Raw genomic sequence first — 17,756 nt, forward strand, 5'->3', positions numbered from 1 at the left:
ATCTTGAACCTGGCAGTTTAAATACGTGTGCAGAGATGACAGTCAGCGCGCGCCTAATTTCCGCCTTTTGAGTTGTTTGGTGGGTTGAAAGAGAGCTCATTGCGGCTCTCATGCACTGGAGGCAACAAGGGCCAGCGGGCAGAATAAGCAAACAGGGGGGAGGTAGAGGGGAAGGGTCGCAGAGAGCAGGTAGGACGGGCCGAGGCAGGGAGGCAGGGCAGGTGAGAGGGCTGGGGAAGGAGAGGAGCGACATGTATAACGGCAAATATGAAGTGAATCACCAGCTGCGCGGCATCACTTCGCACATCTTAATAGAGGTCTTGAGTGTACCGGCGAGGAGGCGAATAACAACAGTCCCTCCCTCCCTCGGCTAATGATGCTTAAGAACAGTGCTTGTCTGTGCTCGCGGCGTGTTCTGTGCGACGATGACATGTCCCACCGACGAAGAACGCCCTGGAGTGTGCATGTGCGTGTGCGTGTGTGTGTGTGTGTGTGTGTGTGTGTGGCCGTCATGCACCCTGCGGCCCATTCTCTTTAAGGCTATTCACCATTTACTCTGGTTCTCCTTCCGCCGTCTGTCGTCCCCCACGAGGCATAGCAGCGGCCGCGGTGGCACGCAGGAGCCGCCGGGACCCGGGTCTTCCAGGACGCAGGTTTTACGTCACTGTGGCCTCACGTTTTTTCCTCTTGCATCAGGAACGAGAGAATAATGACGGTGGCGGCAAGCATGGAGTACGAAGAGGAGAAAGAGGTGACGAAAGAGACAGATGAGGCGGATACGAGGGAAAAAGGAGGATGAAAGGGAGTGAAGAAGAATAAAAGATAAATGAAAGAAGAATAGGAGGAGGAGGACGAGGAAGAAAAGGCGAACCAAGCAGATGAGACGGGAACGACGAAGAAGGAAGATGAAAGGGAGTGAAGCGGAATGAAAGAAAAAGGAAAAAGAGAATGAGAAGGAGGAGGAATAAATAAAGACGAAAGAGGCAGATGCAACGGACACGAAGAAAAAGGAGGATGAAAAGGAGTAGACATAAAAGAAAAAAAAGAAGAGAAGGAGGAGGAGATAGAAGAGGAAGGGGGAAGAGAAGGAGGAGGAAGGCGAGGTAGATGAAGAGACGAAGGAGGCAGATGAGGCGGAAAAGAAGAAAAAGGAGAGTGAAGAAAAGGAGCGAAGAGGAACAAGAGAAAAACGAAGTAGAAAATACGGACGGAGGAGGAGGAGGAAGAGGATTACATACAAAGAGCGAAGCCACCTGTTACACCTTATCTGTAATGACGCCGACGAGGGTACGAGAAGTGCAGGGCGGCGGCGAAGAACACAAGGCAGACAAACCAGACAGGCTCTCATTTCCCCTCCCTGCCGCCCATACCTCGCCCTACCCGCCCGCCCCTGACCCCTGCCCGCCCGTATACCGCCCTCTTATATAGGTTTCCCGTGCTAAAAGGTGCGTTAGGCGGGTGTGGGCGTAAGGAGAACGGTCTTTATCTTCGGCCGATATATTCACGGTACGCTGGCAATAGACGGTGAAGGGAGGGCGGAGAGGCGAGGGATGGAGAATAGAGTTAGGAAGATGTTGAGGTACTGTGAAGGGAGGGACGGAGGGGGGGGGGGAGGGGGGGGGTAGAGTGAGAGATGCTGAAGAAAGGAACCAGACTCGGAGAAGAAAATGAGGAACGATAATGAAGAAAGTTTAATTACGAGACAGAACAAAGAGAGGAACCCAAACGAGAAGAGGTTACGAAGAGGAGGAATAAGACACGGTGGAGTTACGAGAATAAGAGAGAGAGAGAGAGAGAGAGAGAGAGAGAGAGAGAGAGAGAGAGAGAGAGAGAGAGAAAGCAAAGATAATCCAATCAGAAAGGGAGGAAGAATTTAAAGAAAATATAAAGTTACAGAGAGAGAGAGAGAGAGAGAGAGAGAGAGAGAGAGAGAGAGAGAGAGAGGTAAGAATGTAGTAAGGTAGGTTGGCTAAGGACAGGGGAGTGGCAAGGGAGGGCACAAGGGATGGGTCAGCTCCATCGATGCACCCCAGCAGTAAGTTACCTGGCGGGCGGCGCACCTGAGCCGCCGAGAGGCCCCCGGGACATGCCCTGCGGTATTCCCGTATTAGGTAAACAACTCCTGACCGACCCTTCGTCCCTCTCGCCTCCTCCACCTTGCCTCTCCTCATCCCGTCTACCCAGGGCCCTCACAGCACCACACATCCCTCCCTCGGGGTTCGCTTAACACCCATAGCATAGTATATTCGATAATTAATCCTTTCTGCCTTCTTTTTTCTACGTCTGGCACCGAGCAAGTGTAGTGCACGTGTCTGTCGCTGGTCTCGCGCGGTGACTTTTAGCCAGGCTGCTTTCTAGCGTTTACTATCACGGATACTCATCTCCCTCGACGCCTCTACACGCCAAACAGGTATCGTCTACATAATCAAGTGTATTTAACGGGCCCGCATGATAGATTCCTTTGCTAAATAATTGCTATAACACGTTGCCCGCGGCGCGAACAAGTCCACATTCCAGAGTCACCGCAATGCCTCCCCGCCTGGCTCCTCCCACCCGCCCTCCAATTGGCCCGCGACCCTCCTCTCCTCTTTCTCATTGGTCGCTGGCTTCAAAATCTGAGTTCTCATTGGCAGTCGAGTATCCTTGGACTCGGCACGGGAAGCAGTACAAACCCCTGCACCGTGATTTCTGTTCACCACAGCCTACCTGACCACGACCAGAGACGGACGTGTCCAGTGAGCCTCCTGCCAGCACACCCTCTGTACGCCCGCCGCCCCAACTCTGCACCATGAAGGCCCAAGTGTGTGAAGCCCCGATGACCAGCATTCCCGCCATCAGGAGCGGGAAGGTGTCCAAGAGCCGAGAGGAGGACTTCGAGATCTCCCTTTACCTGGACAAGCTGAGGCACCTGTTGCCCGCTACCACCACCACCACCGCCCCCAGCGCCCCCACCAGAAAATCCCACGACAAGAAGCTAAACAGACTGGAGGTGATCGAGAATGTGATCCAGTACATCAGCGAGCTGCAGGAAGTTCTCAACATCGACGTGCACGCCCGCGAGATGGACCTCCTGGAGTACGAGACGAGCAGCATCACCCTTGCCGCGTGAGGAAGCTGCCAGCGAGAGGAGAGAGTCGCCGCGGCCTGCACCTCGCCCGCCACGCACGCACGCACGCACACCAGCCTTGAGGTCCTCCCGCACCTGTTACACGACCTCGCTCGCCTCACCAGCGGAGAGAGCGAGGGGGAGGGAGGGAGGACCCGACCAACCTCGTCTGTAGGACACCAGGAAGATAGCAATTACCTGGCGAGTACCTGCGGGGCCACTCAAGCGAAACTGACCCCGACCCGACAACTTCCACCTGCTAAAAATCTGACGGATATGAATCGGTTCCCTGGTGCTGCGTGTGCGTGTGTGCGTGCCTGTAACTCATGACTAGCGGCGAGTGCAGTGCCCCGCTCGGTGAACTCCAGTGACAAAGTTCCTAGAGAAGTGACCGCGAGTCGCCGCCCGATTTGAGCGACTCGAGATAAAACTAACAAGAACAAAGAAATTCCAGTGTTTGTTGTGTGTGTGCGTGTGTATTAGTCTGTTGGTAGAAAAATCATACAGTACAAGAACACCCATCACCACCCCCACCCCGACGTCGTTGCTGCAGAGGCGCCGCGCGTCCTGCAGGGGCGCGACAAACTGTTGTAACTCATGATCTCGTGGAGGCGCTGCTCCGCGGACCTCCAGCTGCCGCCACCTAAGTGTCCCCGCCGGTGAGTATTTAACCATATGCTGTGTTACCATCACTCGCTAACATTTCAACACTTCACTAATGAGTTACTTTGCCTAGGGTGCTCTTGCAAGACTGCTATTACGTTAGGGAGAGATGACACAATGTACTGACGCCTATGTTTTATGTTCTCCCTTCAGGTTGTGTACTTCGTCCTGAGAGCGACTGACACTCATTCATTCCTCACGACGCCCCACTCCACGACGTCCCTCACACCCTTCCCCTACACCCGTCTCGCCTCCAAGTCCCGCTCCACTGTCGTACAAGCCACCAGACTGGCCATGGCATACCTTGGCAGGCATCGCATCACTCGTCACCTCTCGGCGTTGCTTCCTCACAAAGGAGCGACGTCCCCGCGACAACACCCGCGGACCCAAGGCGCCCAAACCCAATCCCAAGAAGGTGACGTCACCAAAAGAAATGCTGCCCCTTCGTGATCTGACGGCCCATCACCCTCCCACCTGCCTCGAAGATGTTATCACGAAGGGCGTGACGAGGATCGAGATCCTGCGGTTCCAGCTAAGTGCGTTCGGGCCGGGTGAGAGGCGAAGGGAGGAGATGCGGGGAGCTCGGAGCGGATCCTCGGTAACCTGAGATGCTGAAGAACGTTATCCCTCCCGAGGCTCGGCCAGCCCGCGGCCGCGACAGGTGCACCTCCCGGGCCCGGCCACGCTCGGCCATCCCCTCCCTTGCCTCGCCCGCCCGCCCGCCGGGGGACCACCCACCCGGCCCGCCTCACTGGCACCGCTGGCAACCGAGATGTGAAGAACATTTCTCGCCTCGCTGCCCCTCAAGGCGATTACCAGTGCCCGCGCCCGCCGTCGGCCGGGCCCTCCACGCCAGGACACGAACACTGTTGTAGATTAAAATGGATTCGGTGCTACAAATCGCAAGGTGCTTGTTACTCCTTCCCCTGCCCCTCTCAGTCCCCCCGCCCCGGCCACTCAGCCAGGGACGCCGCGTGGCAAGAGTCAGGTCGGCTTCTTCGGCTGGCTGGGGGGGGGGACCTGTGGTGGTTCTCCCCGACTGTTTACAAATATCTCACCAAGCTTCGTAATTACTTTGGTCGCTTATTATTTTTATATAGGACATAGTGTTTGGATGTGTGTGTGTGTGTGTGTATGTGTGTGTATGTATGCGCACGAGCGAGTCATTCTCATTGCCCCATCGTGAGTGTTGCAAGTGTTGTGTGGGTGTGTTGTGGCGAGGCGCGTGGTGAGTGTTGCTCCGCCTCAAAGAACAACGTCCACCCTCGTTAGGCGGGGCAGGGGGGCGGGGAGGGGAGGGTTGCCTAATCTCTGGGTCCTCGCGCTGATCCCACCTGCAGATTACACACACACACACACACACACACACTGAATGAGTCCCTCGGTTCTTCTCCCACTCTGCCTTCCTTTCTCCCTCCTCCTCCTTCTCTCCCTCTTCAGACTCCCTCCACGACAAAAGGACTGCTTAATGGGCGGTTTGGAGGTCGTGTAAGAGATCTTGAGGCCTGATTGTTCTTTCCCTCCACCTCCCCTTCCTCCCTCCCCCTCTCATCCCCTCCTTCCACCATCACGAAGGAAAGAAAACATTGAAACTTCACTGTAAAGAGGACCGGAGCAGGTGGGATTCTGTCGCCATGGTCCAGCGTTTTGGTTACCTTTTCCTCCTTTCATTTTTTTTTTTTTTATCTCCCTCCTTTTGCACTTTGTTGGAGGTGGTGGTGGTGGTGGTGGTGTCCGGTGGAGGAGCAAGCGTCCCCTCCACCGTCATTACTTATCATGATGACCTGTTACTGTTGTCATCGTCGTCGTTGTTGTTGATGTTGTTGTTGTTGGGTTATCATGTATACTCTGCCGGGTTACCCTCATCCTCATTACTACCGTTGCTGCTTTTGTGCTGCCGCTAATGTCGCTTGTATTACCATTTACTACCATTACCACCAACAACAACTACGGCTTCAGTCTCCTACTAATACAGCAGCCCTCTCACTCGCCTCTCATTGTTCTATATCATGATGTCATTGTAAGTCTTGGAGCACAGAGAGAAAAACTACATTGTTCATCCATTTTGCCGATCAGTAAAAATGTGAGAAAATGTATAAAAAAATGTTTTGTTGATGATTAGGCGTGCAGTATATGTAAAAACGGAGGAATTTATTGTTATTATCATTATCATTATTTTTTCATGGGGCATTTTTTTAAAGTCTTGTGATTCTGTGAAGATTGCCGTGGCTAGGCGAGGGGGGTTGGGGGGTGGGTGGGGGGTGTTGGGCAAAGTGGCAGCGGGTTCCGGGGCGCACACGAGGCCACTCAAATATACACCTGACAGGAAGTAGAAAAAAAAAAATGATAATGTCCCTGAAAAATTAAAAAGGAAAATAAAACAAATGTAAAATGCTAAACAACTGCATTATTGTTTTTACATTCTCCAATGTTTGTAAATGAACGTCGATAGGAGAAAAAAATCGCGTTACGTAGAATGCTAAATCACTGGACCTTTTCATTGTTATATTTGCTGTGTGTCTACCCCCGTGTGGCGCCCCTGGACTCGCTCTCTCATGACTCCTGTGATAGTCCGGCCTTTGTGGTCCGCGCCGGCAACCAATGTGTATATTTATTGTAATTAAACTTCCATTTTGTATAAGACTGTGTTTCTCTTGGGCCTTTAGTTCTGCCTTCCCTCCCTCCACCACGCACACAAACATTTAGGTCGGTATTTTCAGACGCTTCCTTCTCTCACATCAAGTATTTTCAAAGTCCAAAAGAGAGATGAGTCGGGTTCTCTTGAGTACTTCTTTAGGTTCATGGTACAGAAGAAGGGTCAGAATACCACCAGGGTCATAAAACTAGCCCTGGAAATGCCCACAACTCCTACGAAAACCTTGTTAAACTATTTTCAACTTTTCAAAGTCCAAAAATGAGATGAGTCGGGTTCTCATGAGTACTTCTTTAGGTTCATGGTACAGAAGAAGGGTCAGAATACCACCAGGGTCATAAAACTAGCCCTGGAAATGCCCACAACTCCTACGAAAGCCTTGTCAAACTATTTTCAACTATTTTCAAAGTTCTTTAGGTTCAAGGTACAGAAGAAGGGTCAGAATACCACCAGGGTTGTAAAACTAGCCTCGGAAATGCCCACAACTTCTACGAAAGCCTTGTCAAACTATTTTCAACTATTTTGGAGATGAATCGGGTTCTCATGAGTCCTTTTTTAGGTTAATGGTACAGAAGAAGGGTCAGAATACCACCAGGGTCGTAAAACTAGCCCTGCAAATGCCCACAACTCCTACGAAAGCCTTGTCAAATATGTGTGCTTGGGCGCCGAAATGGTTAAGAATAAGGGATCTAGTCTTCGTCATGTGGCAGGAAGAAGAAATTACACTGGAAGACTAAAAGGTTCCTCTTCATCCCGTCGCTTCTCTTTATCTTCCGCCCGCAGAGATGAGCAACACCCTCCGGCTGCGTGACTTGCCTAGTTTCTCTCTCCTCTCCAACGCCCCGAAGAAATACAAAAAGGCTGTAATACATATAATGAAAAATCTCAAACCGCCCTCGACTCACAGATTACAGCCCAGAGCAACTCCCGAGTGAGCCATGACGTAAAAGTACAGAAAAACACAACAAAACGACAAACAACTCCCACAACCATACTCATAACGGGAAATTACAGTGATTTTTGGTGTAAGAAAAAAAAAGTATGTCGGTTAAGGCGCTGCTTTGGCGACGAAACAGCAAAACAAGAGGAAAAATAAGACGGTGATCGTCCTCAACAACTGCCATCACCTGAAATTGGGAGAAAAAGCATAACGACGGGTTGGTGCAGGGAATGGCCGAGACAACGAGGAGGAAGCGACCACCAAGCCACGCAACCACATCGATAAAGCAAAAATGAAAAATGCATACCAGTAAAAAATAATGATAAGTATATAAGCGAGGACCTCAGCTGCCTGCCTTGCGGTCAGTACTTGCAAACCGCTGTGCCTTCGGGAGGAGTAGACGTCCCGCGTATTGAGGACCATAACGGGCAGTGTGTCACCCCGGACAGGTGGTGCCAGCTCTCCCTCAGACCCGGACGACACACCCACAGAACGCTGACACGCACGCACGCTCTAACAGACAAAGAGGGAAGGGAGGGATGGGAGACATAGAAGGCATAGAGGGGGGTGGGGAAAAAACCGACGGAGGCATAGAGGGGGGGGGGGGGAGAAACAGAGACGGAGGCATAGAGGAGGAAAAGAAACAGAGGCATAGAGGTGTGGAAAGAGAGAGAGGCATAGAAGGGGTGGAAGAGACAGAGGCATAGAGGGGAAGAGAAAGAGATACAGACAGAAGCATAGAGAGGTGGGTTGATAAGAGAGACAAACAGAGGCATAGAAAGTCATTAATTCTGACGTCAAAAAATGTGAAGAGAGTAGGAGAGGAGGAGGAGGACCTACGAAGTGATACAGGTCAAAAGAGGAAGAAGAAGAAGAATCAGCAGAACAAAAATATAATGTGCAAAACAAAAGACCAAAACAAAAATAATCCTGACGGCGCCTAACAGTACTCCATGTCCCTGAGGCCGCACCAAAGACGCACGGAACGGGACACAACGGAGGACAAGGTATTAAACGGTAAAGATATTCCCAGGGGAGGATTTTAGGCCCCTTGTGGCGGGAGACGGAAACGGTGATGGAGGAATGGATGGGAAAGGTCAAGGATGAGGTCAGTTTAAAGATTTGCCGTTTCAGAAGGGTGTCGATTTTACCTGTATATAAATGACCAGTTTGTTATATAGATGACTGTGTGTGTGTGTGTGTGTGTGTGTGTGTGTGTGTGTGTGTGTGTGTGTGTGTGTGTGTGACCTTAAATTATCCATGAACTTCCCCCCTTCGTAAACACACACACACACACACACACACACACACACACACACAATAGGTGGCTGGCTGCTCCCTTTGTATCCAGGTCTGCTTACCTTGGTGCACATTTCTGGCGCACAAAACATCGACGTTATTATCCTCAACAGAGATCCTTTTGTCAATACGTCTGCCTCAGTGATTGTGTGTGCATGCGTGTGTGTGTGTGTGTGTGTGTGTGTGTGTGTGTGTGTGTGAAGAAATCCTTTACAATCACGCCTTTTCAGTATCATGCAATCTCTAATAAAGTAAAAATAAAAAGTATATCAGCATTCTCTCTCTCTCTCTCTCTCTCTCTCTCTCTCTCTCTCTCTCTCTCTCTCTCTCTCTCTCTCTCTCTCTCTCTCTCTCTCTCTTCACCCGCACTAATAAAAAAGCACTTTCTCCAACCCTGCATCCACCTGGTTATTACGATTTTTTTTTCACCAATCACGAGCAAACCTGTTGTGTAGAGGCGCGGTAAAACAATAAACAGTGAGCCTCGGACGCACCACATAAGCCATTACACAACGATGGAAAGTTCAGCTCGACCATTACGCGCAAAATACAGGTGTTTATTGCTCCTTGGGTGACCTGTTTAGTGGGTGTGGTGTAATTACGTGATAGTTGCTTGTGTGTACTATTAATGTTCGTGAGTGTTGCGTTTTGGCGTGGTTTTTTTGTGTGTGTGTTAGTATGTTGGGTGTGTTGTGTGGGGGGCGAGGGAGCGATGGGTATGTGTGGGGGTGGGTAGGGGGGATGTGTGTGTGTGTGTGTGTGTGTGTGTGTGTGTGTGTGTGTGTGTGTGTGTGTGTAAGAATGTCGTCTGATAACATTCATTAGTGGAGTTTTAATGAGTGTTGCTGTAGCCATTATCATGATCATTATTATTATTATCATTATTATTATTATTATTATTATTATTATTATTATTATCATTATTATTTTCATTACTATTACTATTGCCATTACAGTTAACTTCCTTTCTTCACACTCGTCTGGGTTCACATATTTTCTCTTGCGATCAGATAGAAAAAAGTTTCGTCTCGTAATTTTCTGCTAATGAATTGCACTGAAAATTCCACCTAAGGATTTTAAGTTACCTCACAGTTTTATGACCCTAATTAAACGATGGCGAACAGCTTTACTACTTTAATTTATAGGTTATATAATTAATTTTTCTTGTGTTGGCGTTCTCTCTCTCTCTCTCTCTCTCTCTCTCTCTCTCTCTCTCTCTCTCTCTCTCTCTCTCTCTCTCTCTCTCCTTGTTCCCTTTCTTCCTTCCTCTCTTTTCATTATTCACCTCTTTCCTATCCTTCCTTGCTCTCGTCCTCTCTCTCTCTCTCTCTCTCTCTCTCTCTCTCTCTCTCTCTCTCTCTCTCTCTCTCTCTCTCTCTCTCTCTCTCTCTCTCTCTCTCTCTCTTCCTCGCCTCCACCCTCAATAGTTTCTTCATTACCATTATCTTCCGCCCCTGTCACCGCTCAAGTTAAAGTCCGCTGCATTTTCCACTTCCCTCCCTCCCTGCTCTCAACTTCCCATTATTACTCTTCCAATTTTTAATCATATTATCTACTTATTTTAATTTTCCGCTTCGGGGCAATGGGAGGATGCAACTAGAGCCCACATGGCGTAACTAAGATCTGTGTGTGTGTGTGTGTGTGTGTGTGTGTGTGTGTGTGTGTGTGTGTGTCACAATCCCACTGCATGCCTTCGGGTGGGGAACGTTGAAAGCAGCGTCAAGGAAGAGACCAGCTGGGCCCATATAACCAAACATTTCGCGACTTTCACGCTTTCACGCTTTTTCAGGGTGTACCTTTATGACCCTGGGAGTAGTCTGACCCTTCTTCTGTACAATGAACCTCGAAAACCACTCATTAGAATCGGATTAATCTCTTTTTCGTCCTTTGGAAAAAGTTGATGTGAGTGCCGCAAGCCTGTAAGATTACTGGCCCAGCGAGCGGTCCAAGCAGATGACACACCCTCGCTGCCGCCGCCGTCTCCACCTGGACGCAACACTAACGAGCCGAGGCAGGTAAACAAGGCGGCCACTAAACCAGAGCTAAAAAAGCGTAACAAAACTCCCCTCGCCGTCTAGCCTCGTCCCCTCAAGCTTCTCTAAACAAACGCGACACGAAGAGCGCCACAAAAACTCGCCGCGCCGCCGAATCATATGACCAAAACCAACGCCCGCCAAAATAATAATGATAGTGATGATAATAAGTAAGGAGCAGTAAAAGAAATCATGCACACTCCCTTGCTCCGTCTTAAAAATCAAAAACACGCTAAAAAAAAGTGGGTTGCCGAGGCGATGTGGAGGTCGAGTCAACGGTAAAGAGGCCATTTTTGTTACCTGCAACGTCGATCTCCTCTTTCAAGGTGACGGACGGGGCCAGGTAACACGAGACACCTGGTGGAAGGGGGTTTGAACCTCCTCGAGTATGGTTAAGTCACCTCCCTTCATGACTTTTCTTTTGCCCTAAAATTTCATCATGTGCTGCGTTGCGAACTTATTTTTTTCCCCTCTCGCTTTTCCTTCCTTCCTTCCTTCCCTTCCCTTACCTGGATGATTACCTGACGAGTATCTAACCTCCTTTCCTCCCTCCCTCCCTCCCTCCGCCCTCGCTACCTGTCTTTTTCACTTGTTTCCTTTCCAATCATACCTCCCTCCCTCCCTCCCTACCTTCCTCTCTCCCTCCTTGAACTTTTCTCAGGGTTTTTCCTTCGCCTTCTTACTCGGTTTCCTCCTCCAGCTATTTTCCCTCCCTCCCTCCCTTCCCTCCACTCTCCTCCCTACCTTCCCCTCCATTACCTTCTTTCCTTTCCTCACATTCGATCCGGTCCAGCCTTACCTAATACCCTTGATCAATAAGCCTATAACAAAATTTCTCAACACTTTGATATCTAACTTACTCAATTCCTCCCTTTCCCACAACCCAGTTCCTTATTCTACCCTCATACCGACCGTCTATTCTTCCCTCCACCGCCCGCCTTCCCTCGTTCCCATTGCCCTCTCCCCCTCCCTCTCCCTCTCTCCCTCCAGCCGCAAGTAGCTGAACCTGTCAAGAGTAGAACGGTGTAATTTTCTCTGATGTCCCCTAAACGTTCTTGGCAATTCACGTGGTGTTTTGGCGGGGGTTTGTAAATGTGTTTGTGTGGTTGTGTGTGTGTGTGAGACAGTAAGATAGACAGATAAATAGATGGATAAGAAGAGAGAAGCAGATAGATGGATGGATAGACAGACAGGGAAATAAAGGAAGCACGAAACAACGAGGCAGAGAAAGCGAAAAAGAGGAAGGAAGGAAGAAGAATAGAGATTAAGAGTATCATAAACAAAGACAGACTAGCAATTCACAAAACAACAACAACAAAAATAAGTATAATACGAATAATAAAAAAAAAAACATTAAAAAACACAACATGACGGCAGGTGAACGTTCTGAGGTCCCGCTTCCTTCCTTTCATTATTTCCATTAGTTATTATGCAACGTAATGAGGGAGAGAAGAGCATAAGTGTGCCTACTTTTCTGTGACCTTTGGCTCCAGTACAGCGGTGTGTGTGTGTGTGTGTGTGTGTGTGTGTGTGTGTGTGTGTGTGTGTGTGTGTGTGTGTGTGTGTGTGTGTGTGTTTACTTTCTACTCGGATGGGAACAATAAGAAGAACAGCAAAGAAATACAATAACAGGAACAACAATTACAATACAACATACACACCATTAGCAAGAACAAGGTAAAAAAAAAATAGAAGATTATATCAACAACAATGAAAACAACAACAGCAATAACAGCAGCTTTACCATGACCATGAACAAAAACAAAACAAACAAGTACAACAACAACAACACTAACACCACCAAGAACAACAAAATCAACAGCACCCAAAGTAGAAATAGGGATAAGAATAATGCCGACAACATGAAAAATAGCCCCATACACACATCTCATTTTTCATCCCCTTATACTCCCTACCAATCCTCCTCCTCCTCCTCTCCCGTCCCAAGCCATCTCCCTTTACCGTCCCAATCCACCTTCACACAAAACTAGGCCGCTATTCACCTGTTTGGAGGGAGACGAGGAGGAGGAAAAGGAAGAGGGAGAAGGGGATGTATAGGTAGGAGATATGGGTAATGAGGGAGAGGAGGGGGAGGGATATGGGGAAGGAAGGGGAGGTAGGGGAGGTAGAGGAGATGGGATGAAGGGAGAGTCATCAATCACGATCCGGAATCTTCAGGTGAGACGGACGAACGGGCAGGTACAAATCTCCCAGACAAGACTATTGAGAGAGAGAGAGAGAGAGAGAGAGAGAGAGAGAGAGAGAGAGAGAGAGAGAGAGAGAGAGAGAGAGAGAGAGAGAGAGAGAGAGAGAGAGAGAGATACATACATACATACATACATACAGGCAGACAGACAGACACAAACAGACCAATGCAAAGACAGAAACAAGCACAAATAGGCAGGTAACACACACACACACACACACACACACACACACACACGACACTGACCGTCACCAGGACCAATTTTACTCGCACGCACATTTTTGCCCGAGTCGCGTCACGCTCAATTTGCCGCCTCGACGATCCTGCCTCGCCCGCGTCCTCCTTGACATCGATTTGGAGGAGGAAAAATACTAAGACAAGGAGGAAGAAGAAGAGCAGGAGGGAGATAAAGAAGAGACAAAGGGCAGAGGGAGGAGGAGGAGGAGGAGGAGGAGGAACATATACATACATCGATTTGGAGGAGAAAAACTATGACAAAGAAGACGAACAGGAGGGAGATGGAGAAGAGGAGAATGAAGGAGGAGAGGGAGGTGATACGAGAAAGTACACACACATACATTAAAGAGGAAGGAATGGAGAGCAATCGGCACCTCATTTGTATACGACTGAAAACAAAACAGATTAGGAATGGAGGAAACGAGGGAATAAACACGTGGAAATTAAGGAAGGAAGGGTGGAGGAAAGGAAGGAATAGAACAGATGAACGAACACACGTGGAACAGAGCACAGGGAAAGCAGCATTGGCCAGATCCTGAGACTTCACCCTCCACCAGCACATCTGAGGAGGGAAACTTGACCCCCTGAACCTCCTCACTCCCACTTGGTGCTCTGTCCGGCCGTCCTGTGTCCGTCTCATTTTTTCACGAGTGGCCACAATGACCCAGGGGCTCCCGGGGCAGGTCAGGAATACCCTATAGGGGCGGCCGCCTCGTCCCGAATGGCCAGTGGGCAAAACTGACCAACTGTCGGTCTTTGTGCACGGCTCCGGAGTGGTCGCAAATAATGGCTGTGAATGGAAGAATAGGTGGTCGGGGGGGGGGGAGAAGGGGGGCGGGGGAGAACTTGTCCTAAATAGGCAAGCGGGACGACAGGAGCCACACGAAGGAGAAAAACGATACTCGCCTAATCGATCACCTCAATAGAAATCGGTTGGAATCTTTGCGGATGATTTTTTTCTTCGTCCTTCGTCTTCCTCCTCCTGCTGCTCCACCCGCTTCTCTCTTTCTTTTATCAGGAGTGAGTGGAAGCAGACGCCGGCAGGGAAGGAGTAGTAACGGCTGTGGCAGGTGGCGAGGACAGGTGGGCGTGGTGCTGGTGACGGCATGAGGCAGGTGTGAGTGGCAGGTGGTAGTGAAAGGCGCCCGTGACAGATGGCCGCAGGAAGTGGTGGTGTAGGAGCTGGTGCCGGTGGTGGTGGTGGTGGTGGTGGTGAGTGACAGGTGTTTCCTCGCAGGTGGTAAAAAATAACTCCAAAACTGTCTAACGTCATCCATTTTCCACCACGTGAATAGCGGACAAGTGTTCCTCGACCTAACAAGCGGGTCGCCTACAAATATTTGAACACTGATTTCAAGGAGCTCTTTAAATATTTTCTCTCGGGCGTGGCAGCTTTGGCATTTACTCGTACCATTTTCTCTCCTAAAGTATGTCCGGCCTCGGTCTATTAAGGCTGAAAAATACCTGTGTCAAAACGATGATTACAGGTACTCGGTGGGGGGAGAGAGGAAGGAGGGGGGGGGGGTACGGGAGGCACGCGTAGGGAAGGTAACAGGTAACAGCCAAGCGGTGTGATGCATTTCCACAGGTGACGTTAAAAGACGGAAATATAACTTTATGGCGTGAAACTTTTCATTATTAACTTTAAAACAATTCTTCATATTCCCGAACACACGCAACCACGCCCGGTCTCCCACGCACACACATCACACACACAAACAAACAAACAAATATACATTCCGTGTCACTCTACAATCTGCTGACCATCTCCCTAAGCCCTTTCACCCTTCTTCCCTCCCTCCCTCCCTCCCTTCCTCCTCCCTCCCTACCCCCCTCCACATGCCTGCCTCCATCCCATCACCTCTTCTCTTCCCACGCCCACATGGTCAAGCATCTGGGTGAAGAGAAAAGGAGGGAGGGAGGGAAGGAATGGAGGGTGGGAAAGGGTTGGGGGTAGGGAGGGGGATGGTAAAAGGTCTCTGAGAAGGAATGATGGAAGGAGAAAATGGAATGACTGAAAACAAAGCAAAGGAAAAAAAGGAATGTATGCTATATTGCCTTGTGTGTGTGTGTGTGTGTGTGTGTGTGTGTGTGTTAAAAGTTATATATTAAGAAACTGAACAGGACGTTGAGCAACACTTATTGTGATGAAATTTTCCAGGGAAATAAATGATAAAATAAATCAGAAACGTCATGTATGTGTGTGTGTGTGTGTGTGTGTGTGTGTGAAAGAGAGAGAGAGAGAGAGAGAGAGAGAGAGAGAGAGAGAGAGAGAGAGAGAGAGAGAGAGAGAGAGAGAGAGAGAGAGAGAGAGAGAGAGAGAGAGAAACTCGTCCGTACATAAAAGTAGAATGAGACACACATATGTATGAACAAGACGGCAAGCAAAAAAGCCCCCCCCCCCCCCCCACACACACAGACACACGCACAAACAACCTCCGACAGTTATCTAAATGTATAACTTCAACTAACTAAATTACTCTTCCCTTCTGTATCTCTCCGCATGCTCCCTCCTCTCTTCCTTCCTACCTTCTTCCTTTGCATAGTTTCCTCTCCTCCTCCACCCAACACCTCTCACCCACTACCTTCTTCTCTTCCTCCATCACCTCTCTCCCCCTTCCTTCCTTCCTACCCCTCTCCCCCTTCCTTCCTTCCTACCTACCTCTTGCCTCCTTCCTTCCTCCCTCCTTGCCATCAGTATTCTCTTCGTCGCCCTGGTGTAACTCAGATTGCCTTTGCCACGCATTTATTTATTCATGAATTCAGCTCCGAGAGACGTCCGGCGCATGGTGATTTGAGGGGGGACTCGACGGAAAAGAATAATGCACCGGTCCACATAAGCTCTTGTATGGTGTTAATTGGTTTGGGATTCGCGAACGCCCCTTGCCCAATCCTCAATCACCAATCCGTTATTTTTTTTTTTTGGGGGGGTGGGGGTTTATGGAAGGTCTGAGGAGTGATTTTTTTCAGGTCTTTGTCATCATAAGAATATTTGAATCGAGTGAACGGTTTTAGGTTATGTTATGTTAGGTTTGGTTCTCTCTCTCTCTCTCTCTCTCTCTCTCTCTCTCTCTCTCTCTCTCTCTCTCTCTCTCTCTCTCTCTCTCTCTCTGTGCATGGCAAGCAGCCCAGGAGAGAGTTACAAGCAAGGCTTCTTTCTCTCATTCTTTCTCCCCTTGCCCTGTTACACCCACACCGTCCCTCCCCCTCTTCCCCCTCTGCATTCAGCACCCCCTCCCCCCCCTCCCCTGAACCCTGCCCTTACACCCTCATGCACATTAGCGACACTGCACACACACACCTCCGCCGCCACTGTCCTTTTCCTCAGCCTCACACCCTTTAGGTCCGACACCTTCATGCACTTTACACAACACTCTTCATATGGCTATTTTCCTTATCTTATGCACGTCACCATAACAATGACAACAATAACAATGACAATGACAACACCATGACAAAACACCATCTTAAGTACACCATACATCACACATAAATCCTTCCTTGCTATTTTACCCATACCTAAAACACATACCCACATCATCTCCACTAACATCCCTTCCACATTCAACGTTCCTTCCACACTCTTGAACTCTCACTAGTACCACCTCTTCCACATACATCCTTTCTTTCTGACCTTTTCCACCTTGCCCCCAGACACACCATCCCTTCCCTCCTCTCCTTTGTATCACACCCTCACACCCTAACCAATATCCCTTCCTCACACACACACCCTTCCTTCCTGACCTTTCTACCGTACCCCCCCACACACACCATCCTTCCCTCCTCACCTTTGTATCACACCCTCACACCCTGACCAACATCCCTTCCACACACACACACCCTTCCTTCCTGACCTTTCCACCATACCCTCACACACATCATCCCTTCCCTCCTCACCTTTGTATCACACCCTCACATCCTGACCAACATCCCTTCCACACACACACACCCTTCCTTCCTGACCTCTCCACCATACCCTCGCGCCCTGACACGGCCTCACCACTGACGGGGCTGCAGCATCCACACTCAACCCACTCACCACTCATCCATCTCCACTCACCCCTGACCACAGCGCCACACCCCGGCCTCACCAGCTCAGGGGCACCTCCTTCACCCCTGCCCAGCTACCCTCCCCTCGTGCCTCGGGAGCCTCAGCCGAGCAGTGACCCTCCCCGGGACGCACCTGCCTCAGCCTCGCCTATCCCGCTTCTCCCCAGCCTCTCTCACTCACTCAGTCACCTCCCCAGTTCCTCCCAAGCCCAGCCCAGGTAAGTAGGCGGAGAGGGAGGTGGTAGCTGGGGACAGGTTTCAAAGGAGCATAATTATGATTTACACTAATATTAGTCATGGGGAAGGGAGACGTCCAGGAGGAGGAGGAAAATATACTTGTTACCGCTGATCTAAAGTATGGAAGACGTGGCCAAAGAACGGGTTTCGGGAGGCCGTAACGATGCAGCAGCGCGGCCACGGCAGACCGCAGCGCCGCTAACTCCTGAGGGCGCGCAGGTTATAATGAAACCGAGGAAGGGACGATGACCATAATTCGTACGGGGACTGAAAATTGAATTACGGCAAGACGGAAAACAAAGCTGGATGCAACCTCCTCCTCCTTCCTCCCC

At 49.8% G+C, this 17,756-nt stretch overlaps 1 long non-coding RNA gene across 1 annotated transcript; it reads left to right on the plus strand.

Annotated features, from left to right (window-relative positions):
• Positions 1 to 1,961: 1,961 nt before the first annotated feature.
• On the plus strand, positions 1,962 to 6,410 carry LOC127002146 (uncharacterized). The gene is made up of 2 exons (XR_007755793.1): positions 1,962 to 3,765; positions 3,923 to 6,410. It is a non-coding gene; the product is annotated as an uncharacterized LOC127002146 (long non-coding RNA).
• Positions 6,411 to 17,756: the final 11,346 nt, after the last annotated feature.

This window comes from Eriocheir sinensis, chromosome 2 (genome assembly GCF_024679095.1).
Source record: "Eriocheir sinensis breed Jianghai 21 chromosome 2, ASM2467909v1, whole genome shotgun sequence".
Taxonomy (NCBI): Eukaryota; Metazoa; Arthropoda; class Malacostraca; order Decapoda; family Varunidae; genus Eriocheir; species Eriocheir sinensis.